We start from the raw sequence: 16,126 nt of genomic DNA, 5'->3' as shown, positions 1-16,126 counted from the left end.
AGTTAACAAAAATATCATGAAATAATAAATCAAACCTTATTAAATTTTAGGTTCACTTTGTGGTGGGTTTCTTTGGGATTCTAAATGTTAGTAAATATTTTTTTTCTGGATGAAAATAACAATCAGTCTACAAGATATCATAGGGTTCCCTCCTTATTCTTTAAACAATTTCTTTGTGAATATACATTAGATTGGCTTTTACTATTATAGTCATTGTATCAAAGATGACCCCATTCTGAATTCTTACATGAAATGATGTTTTAATTTGACAACTAATTACAGTTTTCTTCACATCTCATGATCTGAGAAAATCAAGAGACCCAGTCTGGGATATGCAGAGAGACATGAGACCCTGACTGCCTTACCAACAGTTGACAAGGTTTGATTTACTATAAGTAACATCTTGTCTTTTTCCCAAGACAGCTATTCAGAAAATACACAAAAGATGTATTTTGTAAGTATATAATACCCTCTAACAAACAATTTAAAAGTCAATCAAATTGATCATCAAATTTTCCCTATTAGGTACTTTGGGTTATATCTCTATGGTAAAGTCGCTAATGAAAGTCACATACACTGCTGTTTCATTTCCCTTGAGAGAGTACATATCAAATTTAATTAGCCCCCTTTAAGTATATTTAAATCTCTTACATCTAGAATATTTTAAATAAAAGTTCCCACTTAGGTTTACGAATTCTCCACTTAAAAAAAAAAGAAAAGAAAAAGAAGTGGGTCCAATTAATATATATTCCTGGAAGGAACATCCCTGTGATGATTTTATTTTAAACTGAGAAAATAATGAATAAGTAGGATGGTGTTGAAGAAGATACTTAGCATGCAAAGAATCTTTGGGAAAGAACTGAAGTAAGTTAGTTCCACCGCTAGACATCTAAGAGTAAATTATTGTGCTAAAACAGGATTGACTGACTTGGCTTTCTCTGCAAATTCCTTCCTCCCCAACAAAACGTACTTAGGATATAGTTAAAGAAATGGGAGATTGTAAAACAATACTAAAGGCAACACAAGTGGAGGCAGCTGTTGGCTTTATTTTGTTTTGGCAGTGTAGAAACGTAACCAAAAACAGAAAGACATACGGAAGTGGGTAAAAAACAAAACTTACAAAGGCATAAGCCATTCAAATGAACAAAAACACACACTAACAATCAAAACACTTTATGCAGAGACCATGATCAGTGAATAAACAATCTGTACATGACGTGTGTTCTCCTTTTCTATTTTTACTGTAAAAGACTCAACTGTCATGTCATTCAGTCAAAAAATATTTCTAAGCTCCTCCTCTAACCCTGCACGATGCTAGGCATTGAGAATACAATGGGGAACAAGCTCATGAAGTTTTCAGTTGAATAGGAAAGATGCATAATAAAGCAGGCAAGTGAGGCAGGATGAGTGCTTGTAAAGGGAAACCTCAGACATCTCTGCTTTCTGTCACTCTAACTAGCACCACCTGTCACAACTGGTTCTTTTGCTAGTGTCTGCCATTCTCCCTCTGCTCTGCAATTGCCGCTTGATCATCTAAGGGAGTTCAGAATCCTACTGCGCAAGAAGGAAAAGGTAAATTTTTTATTTCGTGGCTTGTCATTGCCATGAGTTGCTCATACAAATCCTTAATTAAATTCGTCCCATGTGTACTTATCTCTTCCTACGTACAAGCCAAGGAAAGCCCAGAAATAACAAGCCATGTTCTTTGCTCTTATAAAGCTGACCCTCCTAAGAAGAGACAGATATGAACATGAGTCATTCTCACACATATCCATATGATAAAGCATCCAAAGTCATGTATAAATAGCATTGTTTTGAGAGGCCAAGGCTAAGGAGGGAAACAGTCAATACAAATCAAAAGAATACCAAATGAATTAATTGTATCTGAGATGGAACATAAACAATGCTTAGAATTTCAGTAGGCAGAAAAACAAATAAACGAGAATCCAATCTATAGAGAAAAAGATAGCCAAACTCACAGATATAGAAAAGTAGAGTGAGATGAAGAGACACAAATGGCCGAGAAGAACTGGAGCACGGAAGGAACACTTCACTTTGTCCGAGCTGTGTTTGTGTTCACTTGTGTGTCAGCGAGTGCTTTTGGTGCATTTCTTGCATACAGACACCCCATTCCTTACCCAAAAGTATTTAAGTTGCAAAGTGCCAGCCATGGACTTAGAAAATCTAAGATCCAATCCCGGTGACTGTGTGATCATGAGTAAGTCATGTTATCTTTCTGATTTCCTCTTCTTTCTGTAAAGAAGACAATCATATCTTACAGAAGAGTCTGAATGTGTAACAATATAATGCCTTTGGAAATATACCACACAGTAAAGGTTGTGGAAATGCTTACAATCTTCCCTGGGACTTAATAGGTGCTCATGAAAGGTTTTGTTGTTTCATAAGTCAGTACAACTACAACCACAAATCTTTATTTAATTTCAAGTTACCAGTTTCACTTGACAGTATCACTGGAGATCACTCTGTCACAGCAAAATAGAACCCACCATTATTCTTCTAAACAGATTTAGTCTTCACAAAGTAATGACACAGATATCAACATGATCTTTAATGCTTAACCATATTTTAATTTTTGGTTTGAGATTTCTGTTAAGGAAAGATGCTGTATCACTTTTATTAAAAAAATCACAGCATCTAACATGGCCGTTATCACTTTCTACAAGAATATTACAGTTTATGAAAGTTCAGGCTAGCACTATAAATTCTTAAAATTAAGGAGGATAAAAAGAAAGTGCAGAGAGGATAAAGGAATAGTTAAGAGGTGATGCGATTTCATTTCCTCTCCATGTCTGGAGGACATATGGAAAATGCACAAGAAGTTGAAGAATTGAGATAAGAGATTTACTGTTTTAAATTCATATATAAACATAAACTTAAAATACAGGTTTAATAAATATTCTATTACTTAAATCTCCAATTAAAAAGTTTGGGGTTTTATTTTTGCCTAGAGTGCCATTTTAGTATACAAAACATCAGAAATAAACAACCACTCTAAGTGTTACGTAATAGAATGTTTTTGTGAACTTCTATTATTGCTAAGTGTAAACCAATCTTTTTTGAAACTCAAATTCAAATTGCATTTCAATTTCATGTAATTCTAGTGCTCCCTTCCTTCCACAGTGGCAAGCATACATTATTAAAATGTATTTAATTTTTTAAATTGAGTATTCCATTGGAAAGAAAGGCCTAAATCTTGAAATACATGCTATTTAGTGTGTATAGTGCTAGCAAAAAAACTGAACTAATACTACTTGGTATGAGCAAATAAAAGAATCACCTTCAAAACTGACTGGGCTCCTCAAGTATGATGTAAGGACAATCTTTGTCACTGGACTTGTGGTGAAATCTGATATGATGTATAAGAAATCCAGGTGGAGTCTATGGTGTTTGCACATTAGGTAGAAGGCAGTAAGATGTCATGGAAAGAGCAGTGGTTTGGAAGACGGCGAATCCCTGCGCTCTTCTCAGTTCATGTGAACTTGAGTAAGTCATTGAACTTTTCAGGACCTTGTTTTCCTCATTGACGAAATGAAAAGCTGGCCCTGGACAGGGTTCTAAAACACATATGCACAGAGAAAAAAAAAATTATTCTAATCATCATTTACTTTCCAGTTACAAATAGGAGGAGCTCCACAGCAAATTCCCACAGAAAGTTCCAGAAACAAAATTAGAAAAAAATCACATCATTAGAATTACAAATCCTCTTTCCCTCATCTTTTCTCTCCTTTGCACCCCGTAATTTGTATGGGGGTGGCAAAGAGGGAGGAGAGAATGGAGGTGAATTGTTGGAATGAGGCTCTGAGAGGATCCTGAAATATTTTAGAAAGGAGTAAAGCTATTTGGTTTGGTTCCTGTTTGGTTCCAAGTACGTCTCCAATAGTCAGCCTTTAATGTCTCACTCTGTAGCAACTGTGTCAGATGGGAGCATGTCTCTCTCTTAGATTGAATATAGTTCTTAAATTGTCTCCACGGTGAGTTTTTCCCGCCTTCATAATTGTCTGAACACTTAGTATATACTGACGTTATTGCAGGATATTTTTAAAGTATAAATGTTTCTTCTTAGATAGATTGTAAATCACATTTTGAGAAATACAACACATTATATACTCTTTGTTTTTGCATTTGGGAACCATCTAAAACCTTAGTTCATAGAGCAAAGCTTTCCTTGCATGTCCTTAATAAATATTCGCTTATTAATTAATAAATTAGTATTGTAGGAGGTTCTATAATAGCTCCCAGTGGGAGTGATTTCCCACCTACTGATACTCATGCCCTTGTGTTATCCCCTCTCCTCAACTGTGAGCTGGATTTAGTGACAGGAGTCTAATGAACAGTATACAGGAAAAGTGATGGGATATCACTCCCAAGATTAGGTTACAAAAAATGTGACTTGCATCTTCTTTGACAACAGTCACTCTTTCTCAGAGCCCTTAATCTAGGGGAAGCAAATGATTAGGTTGTAAGTACCCCTATGGAGAAGCCCACATGCAAGAAACGGATGTCACCAGCCAACAGCTATCACGAGTGTGCCAACAACCACATGAGTAACTCTGGAAATGGATCCTCCCCAGGTAAAGCCTTGAAGTGACCAGAGCCCTAGGCAACACTTTGATTGCTATACTGTGAGAAACTCTGAACTAGAGGAACCAGAGAAGCCACCTTCAGATTTATGACTCACAGAAACTGAGATTAGAAATGTTTATTGTTTTAAACCTCCAAATTTTGGGACAAGTTTTTACACAGCAATAGATAACTGCAAAGTAATGAGAATCTCCAAAGAAAACATTTAGGAATGTAGCATCCAAGGATGTATAAGCTTCTTGTATTGATTTGCCTTGAAGGAATATTGAGGAAAAAATCCCTTTCCCTAATCTTCCTTACCACTGCCTCCTACACACATATAAACCTTCAATTAAAATGGGCCACAAAACTGTTCCTGCACTTGTCAGAATTTTTTGTTGGTTCATAACCATATTCATGCTGTTAAAAGATCAATGTTTGCATCAGTTTAAGAATCTTTTGCAAAGCAAACAAAACAACAGGGTAAAGACACAAGCCACCTCATGGGAGAAAATACTTGCAAATTATATATTTGAAAATGGGTTAATATCCAGAATATATAACGAACTTAAATAACTCAACAGCAAAAAAATTAAAATGGACAAAAGACTTTATTAGACATTTCTCAAAAGAAGACATACAAATTACCAACAGGTACCTGAAAAAAGTATCAACATCATTAACCATCAGGAAAATGCAAATCCAAACCAAAATGAGTTATTACCTCACTCAAATTAGAATGGCTATTATCAAAAATAAGAAAGAAAACAAGTGTTGATGAAGATGTGGAGAAAAGGGAAGCCTTACACACTGCTAATGGGAATGTAAATTAGTACAGCTATTATGGAAAACAGTCTGAAGGTTCCTCAAATAACCAGAACTATAGCTAGCTTATGATCCAGCAATCCCACTACTGGGTATATATCTAAAGGCAATGAAATCAGTACATCAAAGAGATACCTGCATTCTGATGTTTACTGCAGCACCATCCACAATAGCCAAGACTTGGAATCAACCTAAATGCCCGACAACAGATAAAGAAAGAAAATGTGGTATATCTACACGATGGGATACTATTCATCCATAAAAAAAGAATAAAATCACGTTATTTGAAACAAAATGGACAAACCTGAAGGAGATATATTAAGTAAACTAGGCCAGGCACAGCAAAACAAGTACCACATGATCTCACTCATATGTGGAATCTAAAAAAGAGTTGATCTCATAGAATTAGAGAGTAGAATAGTGATTGCCAGAGTCTAGGGAGGAGATGGAGAAGGGAGGATTGGGAGAGGTTGGTCAACGGATACAAAGTTATGATTAGATAGGAAGAATAAGTTCTGTTCTGTTGCACAGTACGGTGATGACAGTTAACAGTAGGGTGTTGTGTATTACAAAGTGGCTGGAGCAGGGGAGGTGCTGGGTGTTCTCATCGTGCAGAGATGGTAGATGCATGAGGTGATGGATATGCTAACTACCTGATTTGAACCCTACAATGTATAGATGTATCAAAACATCAAATTGTATCCCATAGATACGAATAATTATAATGTGTCAATTAAATTTTGAAAATAAAAGAAAGATCAATCCTTGAAGTAAGAAGCAAACAAGAATGGAGAGGTTCACATACAGTCTTCACTAATGAAATAATTAAAGATATAGTTTTTCCACAGGCACAGTCCATTATGACCCAGATGAAGAGGCTAAGTGGCTGTGGCTTCAACTATCCTCAAAACCAGTCGATGACTGAGTGCTTGTGTCCAGAATTCTCTCCTCAGGACTTGGTAGAGGAGACAGATGGGATAATGTGAAAAGCATCTCACCTCAATTCAATGATTCAGTCTGGACATGTAGAGACATGAAGCTTTACACTAATGCCTCCACTTTGAGTTAAACCTTTAAGTCCAGAGAGAGGAAAACATCAGGCTTGCTAGCAGTCAGCCCATGGAAAAAGAAGAGCATATTTGGGAGGAACCATGAAAACTCAAAACCTTTAAATACTTTTTGGGAAAAGAAAAAAAAAAAACCAGCATCTGGGATTTTCATTAAGGCCAACATTTTCAGAAGGCTGGCCATTCTCTGCAGAGATTCTGCTACTTTATGCCAAAGGATTCTTTGTTGTCATTACAGGGGAGGGTGTGTTTATTTTAAAGCTTTCTCAGCTCATTGCTTATACTTCACCCATCTGGGGCACTTTCTTGTGCCTATGTGCAATATAGTGGAAGTAGTAAGTCCAGGTTTCACCACCTTGAAACAAAAAAGCCCTACCCCAAAGTATGGCAAGCACAACTTCCTGCTTTCCTAAATGGACAGGAAGTCCCTGTTTCTCCAAGGTTCCACTAATCTAGGTGTGTATAAAAGTCCCAGAAGTAAGGGTCAGGTGCCCTTGGTGCTGGCTCCTAGAAATCCACACAAGCTTTGTATGCTAAAAGCTAGTGCAGCTGAAGATCAGCACGACAGGACCAGGCCTTTATGTAGAGATCCACAGCTCAGGGTTTAATGGGCAGAGACTCAAAGAGCATCTTTCTTAGAGGTGCAGTTAAAAATGAGCAGTGATCACGATGTACTACGCAAAGGTCACAGACCTAGAGAGGTATCTCTTTTGCTCTCACCCTCCTATCTTGATTCTTCTCTTTTCCTCCCAAACTTTATCTAATCTAATTCTGTGGGCTTCACTTTCAGAGTTTATCCTCAACGCAGCACTTCTCACCATCTCCACTGTGACCACCTATGTCCACGTGAATGGTTCCTTTTTCTTTTCTTGCTTAAACTAATGCAAGTTCTCCACCCCTGCCACCATCAGTTACAGTGTCAATGATTATTCAGAAAGATAAATCTCACCTGCTGATGGTTTCCAGACTTGCATGGCTCTTCAGGATCCATCATTTACTCACCTCTCCAGCACTGTCTCCCGCTACATTCTCCTTGTTCTCTCTGCTCCCACAATGCTCCTCAATATGCCAATCTCCTTCCCTCCTCAGGCTTTGCACTGCTTCCTCCGTGGGGCCCATTCTTACCCACATGCCCATGTGCTTCTTGCACTGATTTCATTTCATTTTCTGCTCAATATGCTTTCCTCAGAAAGGCTTCTCTGACCACTCTCTCTCAGATGAGCCCCCCCATACTCACAGACTCACTCGCACCCTACCTCCTTACCCTACTTTGTTGGTTCTTTCTCTCTTCATGGCAATTATCTCTACTTAAAATGATATTTTATATGTATTTATTTCTAGAAAATAAGCTCCATGTGGGCAAACATTTTGCCTCACTTTTTACTTTTATATCCCAAATAATGAAAGAAGTGTCTGGCATATAGTCGATCCTCAATAAAGAGCCTTGACTAAATGAAGTACTGAACAACACTCCGGGGGGCTTCACAACCTGATGGTCTCGCTGACATATATTTCTAACAGAAGCATTTGCCCCGGCTGATCCCTGTGTCTCAGCTGTTATCATTCCTAACTGATTAAAAGAAAAAAAATGCCACAGGTGGGCCATCTACTCTGTGCTCAAACCCCCCCAACCTGATAACCACCCACATCAGAGAGTCAGGGGTCTGCCAATTAGTCCCCAGGCATGGTATTCCCCTCAGTGTGAAGGTGGTAGAATCTTCCTTTGATATTAGGCTCACTCAAGAATGCTTCCTGCCAAGCCTGGCATTGATAGTTTTAATACAGCTCTTCAAATTCACTCATGGCCACTTTTCTCGGAGCTAAGGCTGCTACGAGAAGAGAGGCCAGGATGGACTCTGGTATCAATTGCCACAAGAAAGCAGAAGCAACTCTTCAACTTTTGTACTTCAACCCTTGACTCTCAGTACTGAACACACCTGACATATACCCTTCTTCCCAAACTTTGTTCATTCAATTCTCACAAGAAACTCAATCTTTAAAGTGAACAGTTTGGAGCCCTGATCACATTTCTCCTGAGAGCCATGCCTGCTTATTATATAAACCTGTGGAATCAAATAAACAACTCCACTGAGTGGTTTCCTAGCCCCCATATATCACTGGATATGGATATGTTAAAATAAGTGACATGCACCTACACAACCCCAGCCCAAGACTTAAGTTAAAAAAAGTTTCATTACCCATGGAAAAAACAGGACACTTTAAAAAAGCGTGACATTAGCAAATGTTCCAGATTGAAGGCCCCTTCATAATCGTTTCCTTGCTAAAACAAGGGTGATATAAAGACAAATAAATTATCCAGCTTGCCCTCCATGAGCTGACCCTGTAGTCAGAGAGACAGATATTGTGATATGAGTGTAAACCCAAGTATGAGTTAGATAAAAATTGTACCCCTGAGCAAGGAGAGGGAGAACTGTACAGAGGGGATAATATTTAAGCTGAGTCTAAGAGTGGTAGGAGGCTGCATGGTGGACAGGAGTGGAAAGGACATTTCCAACAAAAGGAACAGCCTAAGTAATGGTCTCAAGGGTCTGACTGTTAAAGAATGTATCTCTCCAGCTTCACCTTCCAACACAGCTCACTCAGCCACTTCTGTTCTAACTGCAATGAACTACTCACTATTCTCTGAACATGAATTACATGCTCTTTCTTACCTTTGAAAATGGTGTTCTCTCTGCCTGAAGCAGTTTCTCCTTGTCTCAACTCCTAAGCACTGGTGAAACCTGAATAGCACTTCTCAACCTTCAGGACTTAACTTGGATATAACATACTTTCTTTGACCTCTTCAAGTCCAAGTTAGGTATTACTTCTACATCCCCTGAGAGCATGCCATAACTTCTCTACTGTAGCGCTTAATACACTCTAGTCTAACCTCTGTGGATTTACTCCATAGTTTCCTGTAGATTACACCTTCCAGGAGGACAAGACTATATCTATCTTGATTATCATTGTATCCCCAAGGTCTGGCAGACGGCCTGCCAAATCGTTGTCAATGCATGCAGAATGGATCAATTGTTCAAAATTTCCAGGCATAGGATGGGGCTGGAGAAAGGACAAGTGATAAGATTAAGATTGAATTGATAGATTAAAACTAAGCCTGAAAGACAACGTGTGCCCTGCTGTGTACATTTGTTATCCTCTCTTCCAGAAGTCATGAAGGTGTTAAACACAAGAAGAGAGCAGCAAGTCAGCAATAAGAAGGCCTGAGATAACAGCAAGGGACTAGGGACCAGAGACAAGACTGATTGCAAGAGATACAGTATTTAAGAAGTTGTAGCTCTAAGACCTGATGATTTATTACAGGGTTAGGTAACAGAGTAGGAAAGAAAGAATGACTCACAAAATTGGTAAAATGGAAGATCTATGGGGAGTACCTTTATTTTTCTCTTACATGAGAGAAATGAGTAATGTAAACAGTAGGATGGCCCTGGGTATTCAAGACTAAAACGTGTCTGTTCTTCATTACTGTGTGTCTTGATATTGGCAATTCTATAAGCTATGGGGACATTTGCACCCCCACAGGTGGAGAATTCAAAATTTGAAAGAACTGCTTCATAATTAAATTAGCAGAGAAATGGGTAGAATGCTTTTTTACAAAAATAACACAAAATAAATCATCTTTAAATTATTTAAAAACTGGATAGTAAGTAGAGTTTAAATCACTAAATCTTGACTTAGGAAAATGACAAATTATCTGCCTATTTTTCTTATTACTTCTCACCTCAGATCACCAAGAACTTTCCAAAGTTGCAAACAAAAACAACAAAAGGCCAATGTCTTTCAGGAGATGTTTATCTAAGTGGAAACATTGAGGAAACAACACTGTAATAGAGATGGGGAAAGATACACTTGATAAGTGAGAAAAAAAACCTCAGAGGCTGAGAGAGGAAACAGTTTTCAGAAAACACTTTGAAGAGATGAAAGAGGACACAAGACAATAACAAAATGCTTGCATGGGGATGGGAGATACGATTTTGGAAGAAATCAGAAAATTGAGAGTGCTGAGTGTTGAGAGAATAATTCTTAAGAAAGACTACAAAAATAAAAGGGGAAAATGGAAGCAAACTTGTGGTTAGAGAAAAAATAACAAAGCAGCCCCCCACCAAATCTCACCCTGAGCTGGAAAAGACAGAGAGGTTAAAAACAGGATTAGAATACTGTCAGTTCTTTAACTTAGTGATCTAAGTAAGCCTTAGGTTCTTCATCTATAAAGGATTGCATTAGTCAGCTCAGGCTGCCATAACAAAAAGACTGGGTGACTTTAGAAAAAAAAATTAATTTCTCACAGTTCTGGAGGCTGAAAGTTCAAGATCAAGGTCTGGTAGGACCAATTTCTTGTAAGAGCTCTCTTCCTAGCTTGCAGATGCCCACCTTCTCACTGTGTCCTCATATGATGGAGAGAGCGAGCCCTCTGTGTCTCTTCCTACAGGAACACTAATCCTATTGGATCAGGGCCCTACCCTTAGGACCTCATTTAACCTAAATGACTTCCATAAAAGCCTTGTTTCCAAATACAACCACATTGGGAAGTAGGGCTTCAACATACAAATGCAGGGGAACATGATTCAGTCCATAGCAAGGTTGCTATAAGAAATCTGAGAAATTATGCAAAGTTCATCATGCCTGGCACATAGCAGGTGCTCAATAAATGCTAACTAATGTTAGCTATAAAATCATCATTGTAATAGGCATCATATCTGAAGTAACTTATGCTTTTTATTTTATATTTTTAAAGGAATGCTACAGATGGAAAAGCCACGTGTTGCCTACTACCCCCTTGAAAACTGCCCAGTTACTCAGTTATATGGTTTGGCCATGTCTCCACCCAAATCTCATCTTGAATTGCAGTTATAAAAATCTTTTTGGGTTGCTATTATTATTATTATTTTACCATTTCACAAGTAAGTAAACCAAAGAGCTTGCCCAAGGTTATGTAACTAATAAATGAAGGTTCGAATTCAAACCATGTCTGAATGCAAATACATCTCTCCTTTATGCCAGAATCATCATCATCCTTAAGTTATAGTGACATGTGAGTATGACTAGGAAAAAAATGGGTCAGTAAAACACACACACACACACACACACACAGGCATTGATTCTTAAATCAAAGTATTTATTTTCTAATGTGGTTCTTATGAGTATTTGCTTACTCGAATTTTTAAAATCATCTGAAAAATGCCTCTCAATACTGAAAAATTGCTCTACCATTCTAGTCATATGATCACATAATGGGCTTTTTCGTTTAGATTCTAGAGCAGAAGATCTGGGTTGCAATTCAGCATTGCTACTTCTGAACTATGTGATTTTGGGTAAATTGCTTATCCCCCCTTAGCATCCATTCTCAAGGGAGCATTCTTGCTCATGTCACAGGGAAATTTTTAAAATTACATAAAACGCAGCCTGCAAAAGCATAGTAAGCTGCCACATTAGCACTCAGCGTCTATATTTTAAAAGTTAATGAAAACGTTGCCAACATCTCTATTTCTGAATAAGGGCAAGCAAGAGAGACTATAAAGATTTTTACAAAGAATTCTAAAGCCTGAGAATTAGGACTCATTACCATGTAAACTGCAGACATAATCAGAGTTGTTTTCAAGCTTCATTGTTCCAATCCAGTTTATCTCTTTTCTTCCCCAGTTATTTTGATGGGTGTTTCACAAACTATGCAGACTTCAATAACTCACTCTCTAATAATATACTCTGGATAATTGTTAGCTTCATGAAATGCAATTGCCTATACTTTAAGTTATAATTAGAGGAATTACTTAAAGCCTCAAGTGGCCTTTGGAAATCTGAAAATGGAAGCTGAATTTATAAATGCTAGGAAAGAATAGGAAATCCCAGAATCCTAAATCACCAGACTCAAATTCATGTGAACTCACTGAGAGACATCCTCTTGCTTTGGTTATAACCACCAGACTTATACTGACATTAACACCAATGCTACAGTTACTAAATGAGAAAACTGAGCTCACAGAGATCAGTTTTTTAATGTACAATACATTTACCGAAGAAAAGTCTTTGTGACTCAGCTCAACAAAGGAAGTGTAGTTTTTAAAACAGACTTGTTGAGGAAGGGGCAACTCTAGTCATAAAGATGGAAAATTAGCCTCTGTAGCATCTGATTCAATGACAATGGTGAATTTTGCAAATTATGTGTCTAAGACTTGGTCAGTCTGGGACCATTTGCCTCCATTTCCATAATATTATTGGCTGTTGTCAGAAAATGACTTGAATAGCCATATATAGAAAGACCCATAAGTTGTTGCTATTATAGACAGTTTGAGCATTGTATCATTTTCTTCAGAGAACTCAGTAATTTGTCTATCTTTCCATAACTTTGTCAGATGAATTCCATTGCACCAACTATTCTAAAACGAAATTAAGATCATCTCACCCCAAAGTCCTGGTCCAAGCTCTACCTTCTTTTCCATCACTACTTAAGCTTAGTTCTCTACCAGACATATGTATATTAAGATAAACTACTTTTACCCTAACTTTTACCCTTTCTACCTACACATATCATTAAAATGTAAAATATAAGTCTCTAAATACAGAACTAATCCCCTCCTCCAATGAACAATAGTGCTGGTTCTTCTTTCAAGTAAGTTCAAATTAATACACTTTTTTTAAAAAAAATTTATGGCCCAAGCAGTGTATTTAGGGTCAGATACACTAAGGTGAATTAGCCAGGAACCCTATCCTCAAAGATGTCTACTAAAAGACATAAATAATACCTCTATTTTGTGAAATGTAAATGGTCTATCAGTTCATACTGTTCCCATTTTCCAATCAAGACCTGTATTTCCAGATTTCCCTTATGTTATCTCTGACTACATTACTCCATAGAACATCATTGTTTTGCCCACTTGTTTTGGTACTTTAAAAAATAAAATTAGAATCAGATTAATAAAGCAGAAAGTAGCCTGAGATCATTGATTTCAGACCATGCTGCGGTCTGAGACTCTCATTTTATAGATGAAGAAAATGAAGTCTTTCAATTCTGATAACATGGAGAATTGAGGAAACATGAACCTGTTCCTGTTCAGCCATATAGAAATATATGATAAAACAGGATGAAAAAAAGTGTTCAATACATAGTCTACCTCCAAAGAAACAAAGAGGAATCCTCAGAGCCAACAGGAGAGAGGGATTTATTCTGGCAGGAATGGTAAGCTCCAAGTAACCCTGCCACAGTTCCTAGAGGTTTGGTACCTCACAATTGGTCAGATCTCTGGCTGCCTCTGCCCTTCTCAGCCACTGTGGGCTGAGGCAATCACTATCTGCACTGGCCATACAGGTGTGTTGCTAAGATTTCCTTCAAGAAAACTATGCTGGCAACTTAGCTGATTATTAGCTCCGGCTGTCACCTTTGGGATTCATGCTTTCCCTAGCTGTCCCTAGCCCATGCCTGAGCATAGCACAGGGTAGTAGAGCTAGCCCATTCCTACCTGACACTGGACTCCTCCAACCATCAACCTTTGGTGGAGGAGTTCCCATCAACCTGAGGTATATCGTCTCAGAACTGTGCTGGGGTCTGAGTTTTCCGATCCAACACTCCCTTTCCTCTCTTCTTTCACAGGTGTCAAAATTGCGTTGACATCTCAAGACTCTTGCTACCACATCTTTCTTTCTCCTTCAGAAGCGCTTTCCAAAATAAATTTCTTATACATCTAATCTCATCTTTCCATCTGCTCTTCCAAGGACCCAAAGTGACACCCAGTCTGAGCACACCATTGGAGAACCTAGGAAGCTCTACGCTAAAGAACTTTCATACATGTGCACAAGAAGACCTGTAAGCAACAATGTCCATTACAGCATGGTTTGAAATAGTAGAAAAGCAGCAACAACCTAAATTTTCAAGCATAGAGAAAGGGAAAATTTGGGGGTGTATTTACTTAATGGTACAGTAGATAGATAAAAAGAATAAATAAAACCATAAGTATCAACCTGGATGCATCTTACCAATATAATATTAAGTGAACAAAAAATGTTGCAAAAACACAGAAACAATATGACACAATTTGTTTACATTTAAAAACACATAAATAATACTCTAGATAGTTTTTTTTAATTACAAGAATTTGGGTGCAAGAACACACATCAACTTCAAGAGAGTGGTTATCTCTGGGATAGGAAAGAGAGAAAATAGGATAGGGTGGATTTTAACTTCTTCTGTAACATTTCACCCCTTTTTAAAAAGGATAACAACTGTTAAATTTCATTGGTGGATATATGAGTGTTTGTTATAGTATTTGTTGTATTTTTCTGTGTTTGAAATATTTCCAGATATTTCAAATGAAATAACATAAATACATCTTGAAAGAAAAGAAACTGAGCCCCAAAGAAATGAAATGACATGACCAATTTCACATACTTAGTTCATGGCAGAGCAGCTGGTAGGCTCCTGGACTGGCCCTCTGGCCATCACATTCTGTTGTTATATGCCTTTCTAATATACAGAACTATGGTCAATGTGTCTTCGGTATCCTTCACAGTGACTGGTACCATTGTGGGTGCAGGAAAGCACTAGATGTACTAGAGCAAATTGAATAATTAGCGTTCAACCTTTAATGCAAAATTATTTTATCACTGGAATTATACCCCAAGAGAAAAAATTCTTGCTGCAGTCTGACTGCTAAATGTTCAGAAATGTGTGGGCCATGCACCCAGCAGGACCTGTGGTCCTGTGGTCCTAATTCCTGGCCCAGAGCTTGTCCAGAAACGCCAAAAACTTTGTGTTAGACATTAAGATCAGCCATCTGAAAACCGTTAAAGTGTGCCTATAGCATGTAGATGATTTCGGAGAGCTTATATTCTTCCTCTGAAGATTCACATCTGTAAGAGTCCCACCAGCAGCTGTACTCAGGAACTACTTTGTTTAGAATCTGGAAAATTTAACTGACTCCACTCTCTACACTCCAATGGTGAGGTAGGCCCCTTCTTCTCCTGAACAGAAAATGAGGGGCATACTAATCCTCTAGTGGTCCTACAGAGCCCAAATGAAGACACACAGTGCCTGCTCTCAAGAGCTACCCAATATACAATAGAATGCGAGGCCAACAACAGCCAAAATGAAGCACCCTTAAATATTTTAAACCTGAATCATGGGCTAAAACCACAAGCAGAAAAGAATAATCAGTATGTACATTTATTAGGGTCATCTTTATATATTTCTATTGTGAAAGGAAATTATTTTTCTACCTTTAGTAAAACGTAACACCTTTTTACTAATTTTGGTTACATAAGAATTTGAGGTGAATACATCCTTGAGGGTAAGCTTTGACTTTTTTATTAGTGTATTTTTAAAAGCTGACAAAGGGCTTGGCACATTATTAATGTTTGTTGATTGAATGAAAGGATGAATAAATGAATACAAGCGAAATTAAGACATATTTCTTACTGACAGACACTAATGACTAAAAAAGGCTTCCAACAAATGAGCAGAGTTGACAATTAAAGTGTAAATAGGAATCTAATGAATGTTCTAATTGATCTTTCCTGCTTTAAAATGTAGCCAGAATTTTTTAACCTTGAGATACAATGCTCAGCAAATTAAGAGACTGTCCTTGTGTGAAAATCTCTCTAATCAATCTAATAGTTTGTCTACTCAACTACAGACTTTAAGACCT

At 37.6% G+C, this 16,126-nt stretch overlaps 1 long non-coding RNA gene across 1 annotated transcript in view; it reads right to left on the bottom strand.

Annotated features, from left to right (window-relative positions):
* Positions 1 to 1,026: 1,026 nt before the first annotated feature.
* Positions 1,027 to 16,126, bottom strand: part of LOC129040274 (uncharacterized) — a 61,781-nt gene continuing 46,681 nt past the window's right edge. The window contains exons 9-10 of the long non-coding RNA XR_008503583.2: positions 3,299 to 3,575; positions 1,027 to 2,253 (exon numbers count right to left, since the gene is read on the bottom strand). This is a non-coding gene — a long non-coding RNA (uncharacterized LOC129040274). The remainder of the gene's footprint in view (positions 2,254 to 3,298; positions 3,576 to 16,126) is intronic.

Source organism: Pongo pygmaeus, chromosome 6, assembly GCF_028885625.2.
Source record: "Pongo pygmaeus isolate AG05252 chromosome 6, NHGRI_mPonPyg2-v2.0_pri, whole genome shotgun sequence".
NCBI lineage: Eukaryota > Metazoa > Chordata > Mammalia > Primates > Hominidae > Pongo > Pongo pygmaeus.
The sequence above is the reverse complement of the archived record's forward strand: the minus strand, read 5'-3'. Positions and strand labels throughout refer to the sequence as shown.